Consider the following 17,241-nt stretch of genomic DNA (forward strand, 5'->3'; position numbering starts at 1 on the left):
CTTCCCTTGAGATAAATCTGCAAATATCTCGGAAACGAAGAGAGCTATGGCAAAATGTTAAGCGACCTTTTTTGTAGAGAATTAAGTTTCCTACTTTTTATGTTCGATGATATTTTTTGATCAGATGCGTAGTTCTCGAGATATATCAAGATATTTAAAAGTTCCGAAGCTGCACCAACTTAATAGAGATACAGAAACACCGTGGCCCCTTTCTTTGAGATAACTCTGCACTAGTGCGAGCCGCAAATGCCACTTCCAGCTTAGCTGTGCAGAAGAAGAACAACAAGAAGAAGAAATATCTGGAAATATGTCCGTCAGGCCCCTTCCCTTGAGATATATCTGCAAATATCTCGGAAACGAAGCGAGCTATGGCAAAATGTTAAGAGACCTTTTTTGTAGAGAATTATGTTTCCTACTTTTTATGTTCTATGATATTTTTTGATCCGACGCGTAGTTCTCGAGATATATCAAGATATTTAAAAGTTCCGAAGCCGCACCAACATAATAGAGATACAGAAACACCGTGGCCCCTTTCTTTGAGATAACTCTGCACTATTGCGAGCTGCAAATGCCACTTCCAGCTTAGCTGTGCAGAAGAAGGACAACAAGAAGAAGAAATATCTCGAAATATGTCCGTCAGGCCCCTTCCCTTGAGATAAATCTGCAAATATCTCGGAAACGAAGAGGGCTATGGCAAAATGTTAAGCGACCTTTTTTGTAGAGAATTAAGTTTCCTACTTTTTATGTTCTATGATATTTTTTGATCAGATGCGTAGTTCTCGAGATATATCAAGATATTTAAAAGTTCCGAAGCCGCACCAACATAATAGAGATACAGAAACACCGTGGCCCCTTTCTTTGAGATAACTCTGCACTATTGCGAGCTGGAAATGCCACTTCCAGTTTAGCTGTGCACAAGAAGAACAACAAGAAGAAGAAATATCTCGAAATATGTCCGTCAGGCCCCTTCCCTTGAGATATATCTGCAAATATCTCGGAAACGAAGCGAGCTATGGGAAAATGTTAAGAGACCTTTTTTGTAGAGAATTATGCTTCCTACAATTTATGTTCTATGATATTTTTTGATCAGAAGCGTAGTTTTCGAGATACATCGAGATATTTAAAAGTTCCGAAGCCGCACCAACATAATAGAGATACAGAAACACCGTGGCCCCTTTCTTTGAGATAACTGTGCACTAGTGCGAGCCGCAAATGCCACTTCCAGCTCAGCTGTGCAGAAGAAGAACAACAAGAAGAAGAAATATCTCGAAATATGCCCGTCAGGCCCCTTCCCTTGAAATATATCTGCAAATATCTCGGAAACGAAGCGAGCTATGGCAAAATGTTAAGAGACCGTTTTTGTAGAGAATTAAGTTTCCTACTTTTTATGTTCTATGATATTTTTTGATCAGACGCGTAGTTCTCGAGATATATCAAGATATTTAAAAGTTCCGAAGCCGCACCAACATAATAGAGATACAGAAACACCGTGGCCCCTTTCGTTGAGATAACTCTGCACTAGTGCGAGCCGCAAATGCCACTTCCAGCTTAGCTGTGCAGAAGAAGAACAACAAGAAGAAGAAATATCTCGAAATATGTCCGTCAGGCCCCTTCCCTTGAGATAAATCTGCAAATATCTCGGAAACGAAGAGAGCTATGGCAAAAGGTTAAGAGACCTGTTTTGTAGAGAATTAAGTTTCCTACTTTTCATGTTCTATGATATTTTTTGATCAGATGCGTAGTTCTCGAGATATATCAAGATATTTAAAAGTTCCGAAGCCGCACCAACATAATAGAGATACAGAAACACCGTGGCCCCTTTCTTTGAGATAACTCTGCACTGTTGCGAGCTGTAAATGCCACTTCCAGCTTAGCTGTGCAGAAGAAGAACAACAAGAAGAAGAAATATCTCGAAATATGTCCGTCAGGCCCCTTCCCTTGAGATATATCTGCAAATATCTCGGAAACGAAGCGAGCTATGGCAAAATGTTAAGAGACCTTTTTTGTAGAGAATTATGCTTCCTACAATTTATGTTCTATGATATTTTTTGATCAGAAGCGTAGTTTTCGAGATACATCGAGATATTTGAAAGTTCCGAAGCCGCACCAACATAATAGAGATACAGAAACACCGTGGCCCCTTTCGTTGAGATAACTCTGCACTAGTGCGAGGGGCAAATGCCACTTCCAGCTTAGCTGTGCAGAAGAAGAACAACAAGAAGAAGAAATATCTCGAAATATGTCCGTCAGGCCCCTTCCCTTGAGATAAATCTGCAAATATCTCGGAAACGAAGCGAGCTATGGCAAAATGTTAAGAGACCTTTTTTGTAGAGAATTAAGTTTCCTACTTTTTATGTTCTATGATATTTTTTGATCAGATGCGTAGTTCTCGAGATATATCAAGATATTTAAAAGTTCCGAAGCCGCACCAACATAATAGAGATACAGAAACACCGTGGCCCCTTTCTTTGAGATAACTCTGCACTATGGCGAGCTGCAAATGCCACTTACAGCTTAGCTGTGCAGAAGAAGAACAACAAGAAGAAGAAATATCTCGAAATATGTCCATCAGGACCCTTCCCTTGAGATAAATCTGCAAATATCTCGGAAACGAAGCGAGCTATGGCAAAATGTTAAGAGACCTTTTTTGTAAAGAATTATGTTTCCTACAATTTATGTTCTATGACATTTTTTGATCAGAAGCGTAGTTTTCGAGATATATCGAGATATTTAAAAGTTCCGAAGCCGCACCAACATAATAGAGATACAGAAACACCGTGGCCCCTTTCTTTGGGATAACTCTGCACTATTGCGAGCTGCAAATGCCACTTCCAGCTTAGCTGTGCAGAAGAAGAACAACAAGAAGAAGAAATATCTCGAAATATGTCCGTCAGGCCCCTTCCCTTGAGATATATCTGCACATATCTCGGAAACGAAGTGAGCTATGGCAAAATGTTAAGATACCGTTTTTGTAGAGAATTAAGTTTCCTACTTTTTATGTTCTATGACATTTTTTGATCAGACGCGTAGTTCTCGAGATATATCAAGATATTTAAAAGTTCCGAAGCCGCACCAACATAATAGAGATACAGAAACACCGTGGCCCCTTTCTTTGAGATAACTCTGCACTATTGCGAGCTGCAAATGCCACTTCCAGCTTAGCTTTGCAGAAGAAGAACAACAAGAAGAAGGAATATCTCGAAATATGTCCGTCAGGCCAGTTCCTTTGAGCTGAATCTGCAAATATCTCGGAAACGAAGCGAGCTATGGCAAAATGTTAAGAGACGTTTTTTGTAGAGAATTATGTTTCCTACAATTTATGTTCTATGATATTTTTTGATCAGAAGCGTAGTTTTCGAGATATATCGAGATATTTAAAAGTTCCGAAGACGCACCAACATAATAGAGATACAGAAACACCGTGGCCCCTTTCTTTGAGATAACTGTGCACTAGTGCGAGCCGCAAATGCCACTTCCAGCTTAGCTGTGCAGAAGAAGAACAACAAGAAGAAGAAATATCTCGAAATATGCCCGTCAGGCCCCTTCCCTTGAAATATATCTGCAAATATCTCGGAAACGAAGCGAGCTATGGCAAAATGTTAAGAGACCGTTTTTGTAGAGAATTAAGTTTCCTACTTTTTATGTTCTATGATATTTTTTGATCAGACGCGTAGTTCTCGAGATATATCAAGATATTTAAAAGTTCCGAAGCCGCACCAACATAATAGAGATACAGAAACACCGTGGCCCCTTTCGTTGAGATAACTCTGCACTAGTGCGAGCCGCAAATGCCACTTCCAGCTTAGCTGTGCAGAAGAAGAACAACAAGAAGAAGAAATATCTCGAAATATGTCCGTCAGGCCCCTTCCCTTGAGATAAATCTGCAAATATCTCGGAAACGAAGAGAGCTATGGCAAAATGTTAAGAGACCTTTTTTGTAGAGAATTAAGTTTCCTACTTTTTATCTTCTATGATATTTTTTGATCAGGAGCGTAGTTTTCGAGATATATCGAGATATTTAAAAGTTCCGAAGACGCACCAACATAATAGAGATACAGAAACACCGTGGCCCCTTTCTTTGAGATAACTGTGCGCTAGTGCGAGCCGCAAATGCCACTTCCAGCTTAGCTGTGCAGAAGAAGAACAACAAGAAGAAGAAATATCTCGAAATATGTCCGTCAGGCCCCTTCCCTTGAGATATATCTGCAAATATCTCGGAAACGAAGTGAGCTATGGCAAAATGTTAAGAGACCGTTTTTGTAGAGAATTAAGTTTCCTACTTTTTATGTTCTATGATATTTTTTGATCGGATGCGTAGTTCTCGAGATATATCAAGATATTTAAAAGTTCCGAAGCCGCACCAACATAATAGAGATACAGAAACACCGTGGCCCCTTTCTTTGAGATAACTCTGCACTATTGCGCGCTGCAAATGCCACTTCCAGCTTAGCTGTGCAGAAGAAGAACAACAAGAAGAAGAAATATCTCGAAATATGCCCGTCAGGCCCCTTCCATTGAGATAAATCTGCAAATATCTCGGAAACGAAGCGAGCTATGGCAAAATGTTAAGAGACCTTTTTTGTACAGAATTATCTTTCCTACAATTTACGTTCTCTGATATTTTTTGATCAGAAGCGTAGTTTTCGAGATATATCGAGATATTTAAAAGTTCCGAAGCCGCACCAACATAATAGAGATACAGAAACAGCGTGGCCCTTTCTTTGGGATAACTCTGCACTATTGCGAGCTGGAAATGCCACTTCCAGTTTAGCTGTGCAGAAGAAGAACAACAAGAAGAAGAAATATCTCGAAATATGTCCGTCAGGACCCCTCCCTTGAGATAAATCTACAAATATCTCGGAAACGAAGCGAGCTATTGCAAAACGTTAAGAGACCTTTTTTGTAGAGAATTAGGTTTCCTACTTTTTATGTTCTATGATATTTTTTGATCAGATGCGTAGTTCTCGAGATATATCAAGATATTTAAAAGCTCCGAAGCTGCACCAACATAATAGAGGTACAGAAACACCGTGGCCCCTTTCTTTGAGATAACTCTGCACTAGTGCGAGCCGCAAATGCCACTTCCAGCTTAGCTGTGCAGAAGAAGAACAACAAGAAGAAGAAATATCTCGAAATATGTCCGTCAGGCCCCTTCCCTTGAGATAAATCTGCAAATATCTCCGAAACGAAGCGAGCTATGGCAAAATGTTAAGAGACCTTTTTTGTAGAGAATTATGTTTCCTACTTTTTATGTTCTATGATATTTTTTGATCAGACGCGTAGTTCTCGAGATATATCAAGATATTTAAAAGTTCCGAAGCCGCACCAACATAATAGAGATACAGAAACACCGTGGCCCCTTTCTTTGAGATAACTCTGCACTATTGCGAGCTGCAAATGCCACTCCCAGCTTAGCTGTGCAGAAGAAGAACAACAAGAAGAAGAAATATCTCGGAATATGTTCGTTAGGCCCCTTCCCTTGAGATAAATCTGCAAATATCTCGGAACCGAAGCGAGCTATGGCAAAATGTTAAGAGACCTTTTTTGTAGAGAATTATGTTTCCTACAATATAGGTTCTATGATATTTTTTGATCAGAAGCGTAGTTTTCGAGATATATCGAGATATTTAAAAGTTCCGAAGCCGCACCAACATAATAGAGATACAGAAACACCGTGGCCCCTTTCTTTGAGATAACTCTGCACCATTGCGAGCTGCAAATGCCACTTCCAGCTTAGCTGTGCAGAGCAACAACAACAAGAAGAAGAAATATCTCGAAATATGTCCGTCAGGCCAGTTCCTTTGAGCTGAATCTGCAAATATCTCGGAAACGAAGCGAGCTATGGCAAAATGTTAAGAGACCTTTTTTGTAGAGAATTATGTTTCTTACTTTTTATGTTCTATGATATTTTTTGATCAGACGCGTAGTTCTCGAGATATATCAAGATATTTAAAAGTTCCAAAGCCGCACCAACATAATAGAGATACAGAAACACCGTGGCCCCTTTCTTTGAGATATCTCTGCACTATTGCGAGCTGCAAATGCCACTTCCAGCTTAGCTGTGCAGAAGAAGAACAACAAGAAGAAGAAATATCTCGAAATATGTCCGTCAGGCCACTTCCCTTGAGATAAATCTGCAAATATCTCGGAAACGAAGCGAGCTATGGCAAAATGTTAAGAGACCTTTTTTGTAGAGAATTAAGTTTCCTACTTTTTATGTTCGATGATATTTTTTGATCAGATGCGTAGTTCTCGAGATATATCAAGATATTTAAAAGTTCCGAAGCCGCACCAACATAATAGAGATACAGAAACACCGTGGCCCCTTTCTTTGAGATAACTCTGCACTAGTGCGAGCCGCAAATGCCACTTCCAGCTTAGCTGTGCAGAAGAAGAACAACAAGAAGAAGAAATATCTCGAAATATGTCCGTCAGGCCCCTTCCCTTGAGATAAATCTGCACATATCTCGGAAACGAAGCGAGCTATGGCAAAATGTTAAGAGACGTTTTTTGTAGAGAATTATGTTTCCTACAATCTATGTTCTATGATATTTTTTGATCAGAAGCGTAGTTTTCGAGATATATCGAGATATTTAAAAGTTCCGAAGCCGCACCAACATAATAGAGATACAGAAACACCGTGGCCCCTTTCTTTGAGATAACTCTGCACTATTGCGAGCTGCAAATGCCACTTCCAGCTTAGCTGTGCAGAGGAAGAACAACAAGAAGAAGAAATATCTCGAAATATGTCCGTCAGGCCAGTTCCTTTGAGTTGAATCTGCAAATATCTCGGAAACGAAGCGAGCTATGGCAAAATGTTAAGAGACGTTTTTTGTAGAGAATTATGTTTCCTACAATTTATGTTCTATGATATTTTTTGATCAGAAGCGTAGTTTTCGAGATATATCGAGATATTTAAAAGTTCCGAAGCCGCACCAACATAATAGGGATACAGAAACACCGTGGCCCCTTTCTTTGAGATAACTCTGCACTATTGCGAGCTGCAAATGCCACTTCCAGCTTAGCTGTGCAGAAGAAGGACAACAAGAAGAAGAAATATCTCGAAATATGTCCGTCAGGCCCCTTCCCTTGAGATATATCTGCAAATATCTCGGAAACGAAGCGAGCTATGGCAAAATGTTAAGAGACCTTTTTTGTAGAGAATTATGTTTCCTACTTTTTATGTTCTATGATATTTTTTGATCCGACGCGTAGTTCTCGAGATATATCAAGATATTTAAAAGTTCCGAAGCCGCACCAACATAATAGAGATACAGAAACACCGTGGCCCCTTTCTTTGAGATAACTCTGCACTATTGCGAGCTGCAAATGCCACTTCCAGCTTAGCTGTGCAGAGGAAGAACAACAAGAAGAAGAAATATCTCGAAATATGTCCGTCAGGCCAGTTCCTTTGAGCTGAATCTGCAAATATCTCGGAAACGAAGCGAGCTATGGCAAAATGTTAAGAGACGTTTTTTGTAGAGAATTATGTTTCCTACAATTTATATTCTATGATATTTTTTGATCAGAAGCGTAGTTTTCGAGATATATCGAGATATTTAAAAGTTCCGAAGCCGCACCAACATAATAGAGATACAGAAACACCGTGGCCCCTTTCTTTGAGATAACTCTGCACTAGTGCGAGCCGCAAATGCCACTTCCAGGTTAGCTGTGCAGAAGAAGAACAACAAGAAGAAGAAATATCTCGAAATATGTCCGTCAGGCCCCTTCCCTTGAGATAAATCTGCACATATCTCGGAAACGAAGCGAGCTATGGCAAAATGTTAAGAGACGTTTTTTGTAGAGAATTATGTTTCCTACAATCTATGTTCTATGATATTTTTTGATCAGAAGCGTAGTTTTCGAGATATATCGAGATATTTAAAAGTTCCGAAGCCGCACCAACATAATAGAGATACAGAAACACCGTGGCCCCTTTCTTTGAGATAACTCTGCACTATTGCGAGCTGCAAATGCCACTTCCAGCTTAGCTGTGCAGAGGAAGAACAACAAGAAGAAGAAATATCTCGAAATATGTCCGTCTGGCCAGTTCCTTTGAGTTGAATCTGCAAATATCTCGGAAACGAAGCGAGCTATGGCAAAATGTTAAGAGACGTTTTTTGTAGAGAATTATGTTTCCTACAATTTATGTTCTATGATATTTTTTGATCAGAAGCGTAGTTTTCGAGATATATCGCGATATTTAAAAGTTCCGAAGCCGCACCAACATAATAGGGATACACAAACACCGTGGCCCCTTTCTTTGAGATAACTCTGCACTATTGCGAGCTGCAAATGCCACTTCCAGCTTAGCTGTGCAGAAGAAGGACAACAAGAAGAAGAAATATCTCGAAATATGTCCGTCAGGCCCCTTCCCTTGAGATAAATCTGCAAATATCTCGGAAACGAAGAGAGCTATGGCAAAATGTTAAGCGACCTTTTTTGTAGAGAATTAAGTTTCCTACTTTTTATGTTCGATGATATTTTTTGATCAGATGCGTAGTTCTCGAGATATATCAAGATATTTAAAAGTTCCGAAGCTGCACCAACTTAATAGAGATACAGAAACACCGTGGCCCCTTTCTTTGAGATAACTCTGCACTAGTGCGAGCCGCAAATGCCACTTCCAGCTTAGCTGTGCAGAAGAAGAACAACAAGAAGAAGAAATATCTGGAAATATGTCCGTCAGGCCCCTTCCCTTGAGATATATCTGCAAATATCTCGGAAACGAAGCGAGCTATGGCAAAATGTTAAGAGACCTTTTTTGTAGAGAATTATGTTTCCTACTTTTTATGTTCTATGATATTTTTTGATCCGACGCGTAGTTCTCGAGATATATCAAGATATTTAAAAGTTCCGAAGCCGCACCAACATAATAGAGATACAGAAACACCGTGGCCCCTTTCTTTGAGATAACTCTGCACTATTGCGAGCTGCAAATGCCACTTCCAGCTTAGCTGTGCAGAAGAAGGACAACAAGAAGAAGAAATATCTCGAAATATGTCCGTCAGGCCCCTTCCCTTGAGATAAATCTGCAAATATCTCGGAAACGAAGAGGGCTATGGCAAAATGTTAAGCGACCTTTTTTGTAGAGAATTAAGTTTCCTACTTTTTATGTTCTATGATATTTTTTGATCAGATGCGTAGTTCTCGAGATATATCAAGATATTTAAAAGTTCCGAAGCCGCACCAACATAATAGAGATACAGAAACACCGTGGCCCCTTTCTTTGAGATAACTCTGCACTATTGCGAGCTGGAAATGCCACTTCCAGTTTAGCTGTGCACAAGAAGAACAACAAGAAGAAGAAATATCTCGAAATATGTCCGTCAGGCCCCTTCCCTTGAGATATATCTGCAAATATCTCGGAAACGAAGCGAGCTATGGGAAAATGTTAAGAGACCTTTTTTGTAGAGAATTATGCTTCCTACAATTTATGTTCTATGATATTTTTTGATCAGAAGCGTAGTTTTCGAGATACATCGAGATATTTAAAAGTTCCGAAGCCGCACCAACATAATAGAGATACAGAAACACCGTGGCCCCTTTCTTTGAGATAACTGTGCACTAGTGCGAGCCGCAAATGCCACTTCCAGCTCAGCTGTGCAGAAGAAGAACAACAAGAAGAAGAAATATCTCGAAATATGCCCGTCAGGCCCCTTCCCTTGAAATATATCTGCAAATATCTCGGAAACGAAGCGAGCTATGGCAAAATGTTAAGAGACCGTTTTTGTAGAGAATTAAGTTTCCTACTTTTTATGTTCTATGATATTTTTTGATCAGACGCGTAGTTCTCGAGATATATCAAGATATTTAAAAGTTCCGAAGCCGCACCAACATAATAGAGATACAGAAACACCGTGGCCCCTTTCGTTGAGATAACTCTGCACTAGTGCGAGCCGCAAATGCCACTTCCAGCTTAGCTGTGCAGAAGAAGAACAACAAGAAGAAGAAATATCTCGAAATATGTCCGTCAGGCCCCTTCCCTTGAGATAAATCTGCAAATATCTCGGAAACGAAGAGAGCTATGGCAAAAGGTTAAGAGACCTGTTTTGTAGAGAATTAAGTTTCCTACTTTTCATGTTCTATGATATTTTTTGATCAGATGCGTAGTTCTCGAGATATATCAAGATATTTAAAAGTTCCGAAGCCGCACCAACATAATAGAGATACAGAAACACCGTGGCCCCTTTCTTTGAGATAACTCTGCACTGTTGCGAGCTGTAAATGCCACTTCCAGCTTAGCTGTGCAGAAGAAGAACAACAAGAAGAAGAAATATCTCGAAATATGTCCGTCAGGCCCCTTCCCTTGAGATATATCTGCAAATATCTCGGAAACGAAGCGAGCTATGGCAAAATGTTAAGAGACCTTTTTTGTAGAGAATTATGCTTCCTACAATTTATGTTCTATGATATTTTTTGATCAGAAGCGTAGTTTTCGAGATACATCGAGATATTTGAAAGTTCCGAAGCCGCACCAACATAATAGAGATACAGAAACACCGTGGCCCCTTTCGTTGAGATAACTCTGCACTAGTGCGAGGGGCAAATGCCACTTCCAGCTTAGCTGTGCAGAAGAAGAACAACAAGAAGAAGAAATATCTCGAAATATGTCCGTCAGGCCCCTTCCCTTGAGATAAATCTGCAAATATCTCGGAAACGAAGCGAGCTATGGCAAAATGTTAAGAGACCTTTTTTGTAGAGAATTAAGTTTCCTACTTTTTATGTTCTATGATATTTTTTGATCAGATGCGTAGTTCTCGAGATATATCAAGATATTTAAAAGTTCCGAAGCCGCACCAACATAATAGAGATACAGAAACACCGTGGCCCCTTTCTTTGAGATAACTCTGCACTATGGCGAGCTGCAAATGCCACTTACAGCTTAGCTGTGCAGAAGAAGAACAACAAGAAGAAGAAATATCTCGAAATATGTCCATCAGGACCCTTCCCTTGAGATAAATCTGCAAATATCTCGGAAACGAAGCGAGCTATGGCAAAATGTTAAGAGACCTTTTTTGTAAAGAATTATGTTTCCTACAATTTATGTTCTATGACATTTTTTGATCAGAAGCGTAGTTTTCGAGATATATCGAGATATTTAAAAGTTCCGAAGCCGCACCAACATAATAGAGATACAGAAACACCGTGGCCCCTTTCTTTGGGATAACTCTGCACTATTGCGAGCTGCAAATGCCACTTCCAGCTTAGCTGTGCAGAAGAAGAACAACAAGAAGAAGAAATATCTCGAAATATGTCCGTCAGGCCCCTTCCCTTGAGATATATCTGCACATATCTCGGAAACGAAGTGAGCTATGGCAAAATGTTAAGATACCGTTTTTGTAGAGAATTAAGTTTCCTACTTTTTATGTTCTATGACATTTTTTGATCAGACGCGTAGTTCTCGAGATATATCAAGATATTTAAAAGTTCCGAAGCCGCACCAACATAATAGAGATACAGAAACACCGTGGCCCCTTTCTTTGAGATAACTCTGCACTATTGCGAGCTGCAAATGCCACTTCCAGCTTAGCTTTGCAGAAGAAGAACAACAAGAAGAAGGAATATCTCGAAATATGTCCGTCAGGCCAGTTCCTTTGAGCTGAATCTGCAAATATCTCGGAAACGAAGCGAGCTATGGCAAAATGTTAAGAGACGTTTTTTGTAGAGAATTATGTTTCCTACAATTTATGTTCTATGATATTTTTTGATCAGAAGCGTAGTTTTCGAGATATATCGAGATATTTAAAAGTTCCGAAGACGCACCAACATAATAGAGATACAGAAACACCGTGGCCCCTTTCTTTGAGATAACTGTGCACTAGTGCGAGCCGCAAATGCCACTTCCAGCTTAGCTGTGCAGAAGAAGAACAACAAGAAGAAGAAATATCTCGAAATATGCCCGTCAGGCCCCTTCCCTTGAAATATATCTGCAAATATCTCGGAAACGAAGCGAGCTATGGCAAAATGTTAAGAGACCGTTTTTGTAGAGAATTAAGTTTCCTACTTTTTATGTTCTATGATATTTTTTGATCAGACGCGTAGTTCTCGAGATATATCAAGATATTTAAAAGTTCCGAAGCCGCACCAACATAATAGAGATACAGAAACACCGTGGCCCCTTTCGTTGAGATAACTCTGCACTAGTGCGAGCCGCAAATGCCACTTCCAGCTTAGCTGTGCAGAAGAAGAACAACAAGAAGAAGAAATATCTCGAAATATGTCCGTCAGGCCCCTTCCCTTGAGATAAATCTGCAAATATCTCGGAAACGAAGAGAGCTATGGCAAAATGTTAAGAGACCTTTTTTGTAGAGAATTAAGTTTCCTACTTTTTATCTTCTATGATATTTTTTGATCAGGAGCGTAGTTTTCGAGATATATCGAGATATTTAAAAGTTCCGAAGACGCACCAACATAATAGAGATACAGAAACACCGTGGCCCCTTTCTTTGAGATAACTGTGCGCTAGTGCGAGCCGCAAATGCCACTTCCAGCTTAGCTGTGCAGAAGAAGAACAACAAGAAGAAGAAATATCTCGAAATATGTCCGTCAGGCCCCTTCCCTTGAGATATATCTGCAAATATCTCGGAAACGAAGTGAGCTATGGCAAAATGTTAAGAGACCGTTTTTGTAGAGAATTAAGTTTCCTACTTTTTATGTTCTATGATATTTTTTGATCGGATGCGTAGTTCTCGAGATATATCAAGATATTTAAAAGTTCCGAAGCCGCACCAACATAATAGAGATACAGAAACACCGTGGCCCCTTTCTTTGAGATAACTCTGCACTATTGCGCGCTGCAAATGCCACTTCCAGCTTAGCTGTGCAGAAGAAGAACAACAAGAAGAAGAAATATCTCGAAATATGCCCGTCAGGCCCCTTCCATTGAGATAAATCTGCAAATATCTCGGAAACGAAGCGAGCTATGGCAAAATGTTAAGAGACCTTTTTTGTACAGAATTATCTTTCCTACAATTTACGTTCTCTGATATTTTTTGATCAGAAGCGTAGTTTTCGAGATATATCGAGATATTTAAAAGTTCCGAAGCCGCACCAACATAATAGAGATACAGAAACAGCGTGGCCCTTTCTTTGGGATAACTCTGCACTATTGCGAGCTGGAAATGCCACTTCCAGTTTAGCTGTGCAGAAGAAGAACAACAAGAAGAAGAAATATCTCGAAATATGTCCGTCAGGACCCCTCCCTTGAGATAAATCTACAAATATCTCGGAAACGAAGCGAGCTATTGCAAAACGTTAAGAGACCTTTTTTGTAGAGAATTAGGTTTCCTACTTTTTATGTTCTATGATATTTTTTGATCAGATGCGTAGTTCTCGAGATATATCAAGATATTTAAAAGCTCCGAAGCTGCACCAACATAATAGAGGTACAGAAACACCGTGGCCCCTTTCTTTGAGATAACTCTGCACTAGTGCGAGCCGCAAATGCCACTTCCAGCTTAGCTGTGCAGAAGAAGAACAACAAGAAGAAGAAATATCTCGAAATATGTCCGTCAGGCCCCTTCCCTTGAGATAAATCTGCAAATATCTCCGAAACGAAGCGAGCTATGGCAAAATGTTAAGAGACCTTTTTTGTAGAGAATTATGTTTCCTACTTTTTATGTTCTATGATATTTTTTGATCAGACGCGTAGTTCTCGAGATATATCAAGATATTTAAAAGTTCCGAAGCCGCACCAACATAATAGAGATACAGAAACACCGTGGCCCCTTTCTTTGAGATAACTCTGCACTATTGCGAGCTGCAAATGCCACTCCCAGCTTAGCTGTGCAGAAGAAGAACAACAAGAAGAAGAAATATCTCGGAATATGTTCGTTAGGCCCCTTCCCTTGAGATAAATCTGCAAATATCTCGGAACCGAAGCGAGCTATGGCAAAATGTTAAGAGACCTTTTTTGTAGAGAATTATGTTTCCTACAATATAGGTTCTATGATATTTTTTGATCAGAAGCGTAGTTTTCGAGATATATCGAGATATTTAAAAGTTCCGAAGCCGCACCAACATAATAGAGATACAGAAACACCGTGGCCCCTTTCTTTGAGATAACTCTGCACCATTGCGAGCTGCAAATGCCACTTCCAGCTTAGCTGTGCAGAGCAACAACAACAAGAAGAAGAAATATCTCGAAATATGTCCGTCAGGCCAGTTCCTTTGAGCTGAATCTGCAAATATCTCGGAAACGAAGCGAGCTATGGCAAAATGTTAAGAGACCTTTTTTGTAGAGAATTATGTTTCTTACTTTTTATGTTCTATGATATTTTTTGATCAGACGCGTAGTTCTCGAGATATATCAAGATATTTAAAAGTTCCAAAGCCGCACCAACATAATAGAGATACAGAAACACCGTGGCCCCTTTCTTTGAGATATCTCTGCACTATTGCGAGCTGCAAATGCCACTTCCAGCTTAGCTGTGCAGAAGAAGAACAACAAGAAGAAGAAATATCTCGAAATATGTCCGTCAGGCCACTTCCCTTGAGATAAATCTGCAAATATCTCGGAAACGAAGCGAGCTATGGCAAAATGTTAAGAGACCTTTTTTGTAGAGAATTAAGTTTCCTACTTTTTATGTTCGATGATATTTTTTGATCAGATGCGTAGTTCTCGAGATATATCAAGATATTTAAAAGTTCCGAAGCCGCACCAACATAATAGAGATACAGAAACACCGTGGCCCCTTTCTTTGAGATAACTCTGCACTAGTGCGAGCCGCAAATGCCACTTCCAGCTTAGCTGTGCAGAAGAAGAACAACAAGAAGAAGAAATATCTCGAAATATGTCCGTCAGGCCCCTTCCCTTGAGATAAATCTGCACATATCTCGGAAACGAAGCGAGCTATGGCAAAATGTTAAGAGACGTTTTTTGTAGAGAATTATGTTTCCTACAATCTATGTTCTATGATATTTTTTGATCAGAAGCGTAGTTTTCGAGATATATCGAGATATTTAAAAGTTCCGAAGCCGCACCAACATAATAGAGATACAGAAACACCGTGGCCCCTTTCTTTGAGATAACTCTGCACTATTGCGAGCTGCAAATGCCACTTCCAGCTTAGCTGTGCAGAGGAAGAACAACAAGAAGAAGAAATATCTCGAAATATGTCCGTCAGGCCAGTTCCTTTGAGTTGAATCTGCAAATATCTCGGAAACGAAGCGAGCTATGGCAAAATGTTAAGAGAGGTTTTTTGTAGAGAATTATGTTTCCTACAATTTATGTTCTATGATATTTTTTGATCAGAAGCGTAGTTTTCGAGATATATCGAGATATTTAAAAGTTCCGAAGCCGCACCAACATAATAGGGATACAGAAACACCGTGGCCCCTTTCTTTGAGATAACTCTGCACTATTGCGAGCTGCAAATGCCACTTCCAGCTTAGCTGTGCAGAAGAAGGACAACAAGAAGAAGAAATATCTCGAAATATGTCCGTCAGGCCCCTTCCCTTGAGATATATCTGCAAATATCTCGGAAACGAAGCGAGCTATGGCAAAATGTTAAGAGACCTTTTTTGTAGAGAATTATGTTTCCTACTTTTTATGTTCTATGATATTTTTTGATCCGACGCGTAGTTCTCGAGATATATCAAGATATTTAAAAGTTCCGAAGCCGCACCAACATAATAGAGATACAGAAACACCGTGGCCCCTTTCTTTGAGATAACTCTGCACTATTGCGAGCTGCAAATGCCACTTCCAGCTTAGCTGTGCAGAGGAAGAACAACAAGAAGAAGAAATATCTCGAAATATGTCCGTCAGGCCAGTTCCTTTGAGCTGAATCTGCAAATATCTCGGAAACGAAGCGAGCTATGGCAAAATGTTAAGAGACGTTTTTTGTAGAGAATTATGTTTCCTACAATTTATATTCTATGATATTTTTTGATCAGAAGCGTAGTTTTCGAGATATATCGAGATATTTAAAAGTTCCGAAGCCGCACCAACATAATAGAGATACAGAAACACCGTGGCCCCTTTCTTTGAGATAACTCTGCACTAGTGCGAGCCGCAAATGCCACTTCCAGGTTAGCTGTGCAGAAGAAGAACAACAAGAAGAAGAAATATCTCGAAATATGTCCGTCAGGCCCCTTCCCTTGAGATAAATCTGCACATATCTCGGAAACGAAGCGAGCTATGGCAAAATGTTAAGAGACGTTTTTTGTAGAGAATTATGTTTCCTACAATCTATGTTCTATGATATTTTTTGATCAGAAGCGTAGTTTTCGAGATATATCGAGATATTTAAAAGTTCCGAAGCCGCACCAACATAATAGAGATACAGAAACACCGTGGCCCCTTTCTTTGAGATAACTCTGCACTATTGCGAGCTGCAAATGCCACTTCCAGCTTAGCTGTGCAGAGGAAGAACAACAAGAAGAAGAAATATCTCGAAATATGTCCGTCTGGCCAGTTCCTTTGAGTTGAATCTGCAAATATCTCGGAAACGAAGCGAGCTATGGCAAAATGTTAAGAGACGTTTTTTGTAGAGAATTATGTTTCCTACAATTTATGTTCTATGATATTTTTTGATCAGAAGCGTAGTTTTCGAGATATATCGCGATATTTAAAAGTTCCGAAGCCGCACCAACATAATAGGGATACACAAACACCGTGGCCCCTTTCTTTGAGATAACTCTGCACTATTGCGAGCTGCAAATGCCACTTCCAGCTTAGCTGTGCAGAAGAAGGACAACAAGAAGAAGAAATATCTCGAAATATGTCCGTCAGGCCCCTTCCCTTGAGATAAATCTGCAAATATCTCGGAAACGAAGAGAGCTATGGCAAAATGTTAAGCGACCTTTTTTGTAGAGAATTAAGTTTCCTACTTTTTATGTTCGATGATATTTTTTGATCAGATGCGTAGTTCTCGAGATATATCAAGATATTTAAAAGTTCCGAAGCTGCACCAACTTAATAGAGATACAGAAACACCGTGGCCCCTTTCTTTGAGATAACTCTGCACTAGTGCGAGCCGCAAATGCCACTTCCAGCTTAGCTGTGCAGAAGAAGAACAACAAGAAGAAGAAATATCTGGAAATATGTCCGTCAGGCCCCTTCCCTTGAGATATATCTGCAAATATCTCGGAAACGAAGCGAGCTATGGCAAAATGTTAAGAGACCTTTTTTGTAGAGAATTATGTTTCCTACTTTTTATGTTCTATGATATTTTTTGATCCGACGCGTAGTTCTCGAGATATATCAAGATATTTAAAAGTTCCGAAGCCGCACCA

Source organism: Osmia lignaria, unplaced genomic scaffold, assembly GCF_051020975.1.
Source record: "Osmia lignaria lignaria isolate PbOS001 unplaced genomic scaffold, iyOsmLign1 scaffold0005, whole genome shotgun sequence".
NCBI classification, from domain to species: Eukaryota; Metazoa; Arthropoda; class Insecta; order Hymenoptera; family Megachilidae; genus Osmia; species Osmia lignaria.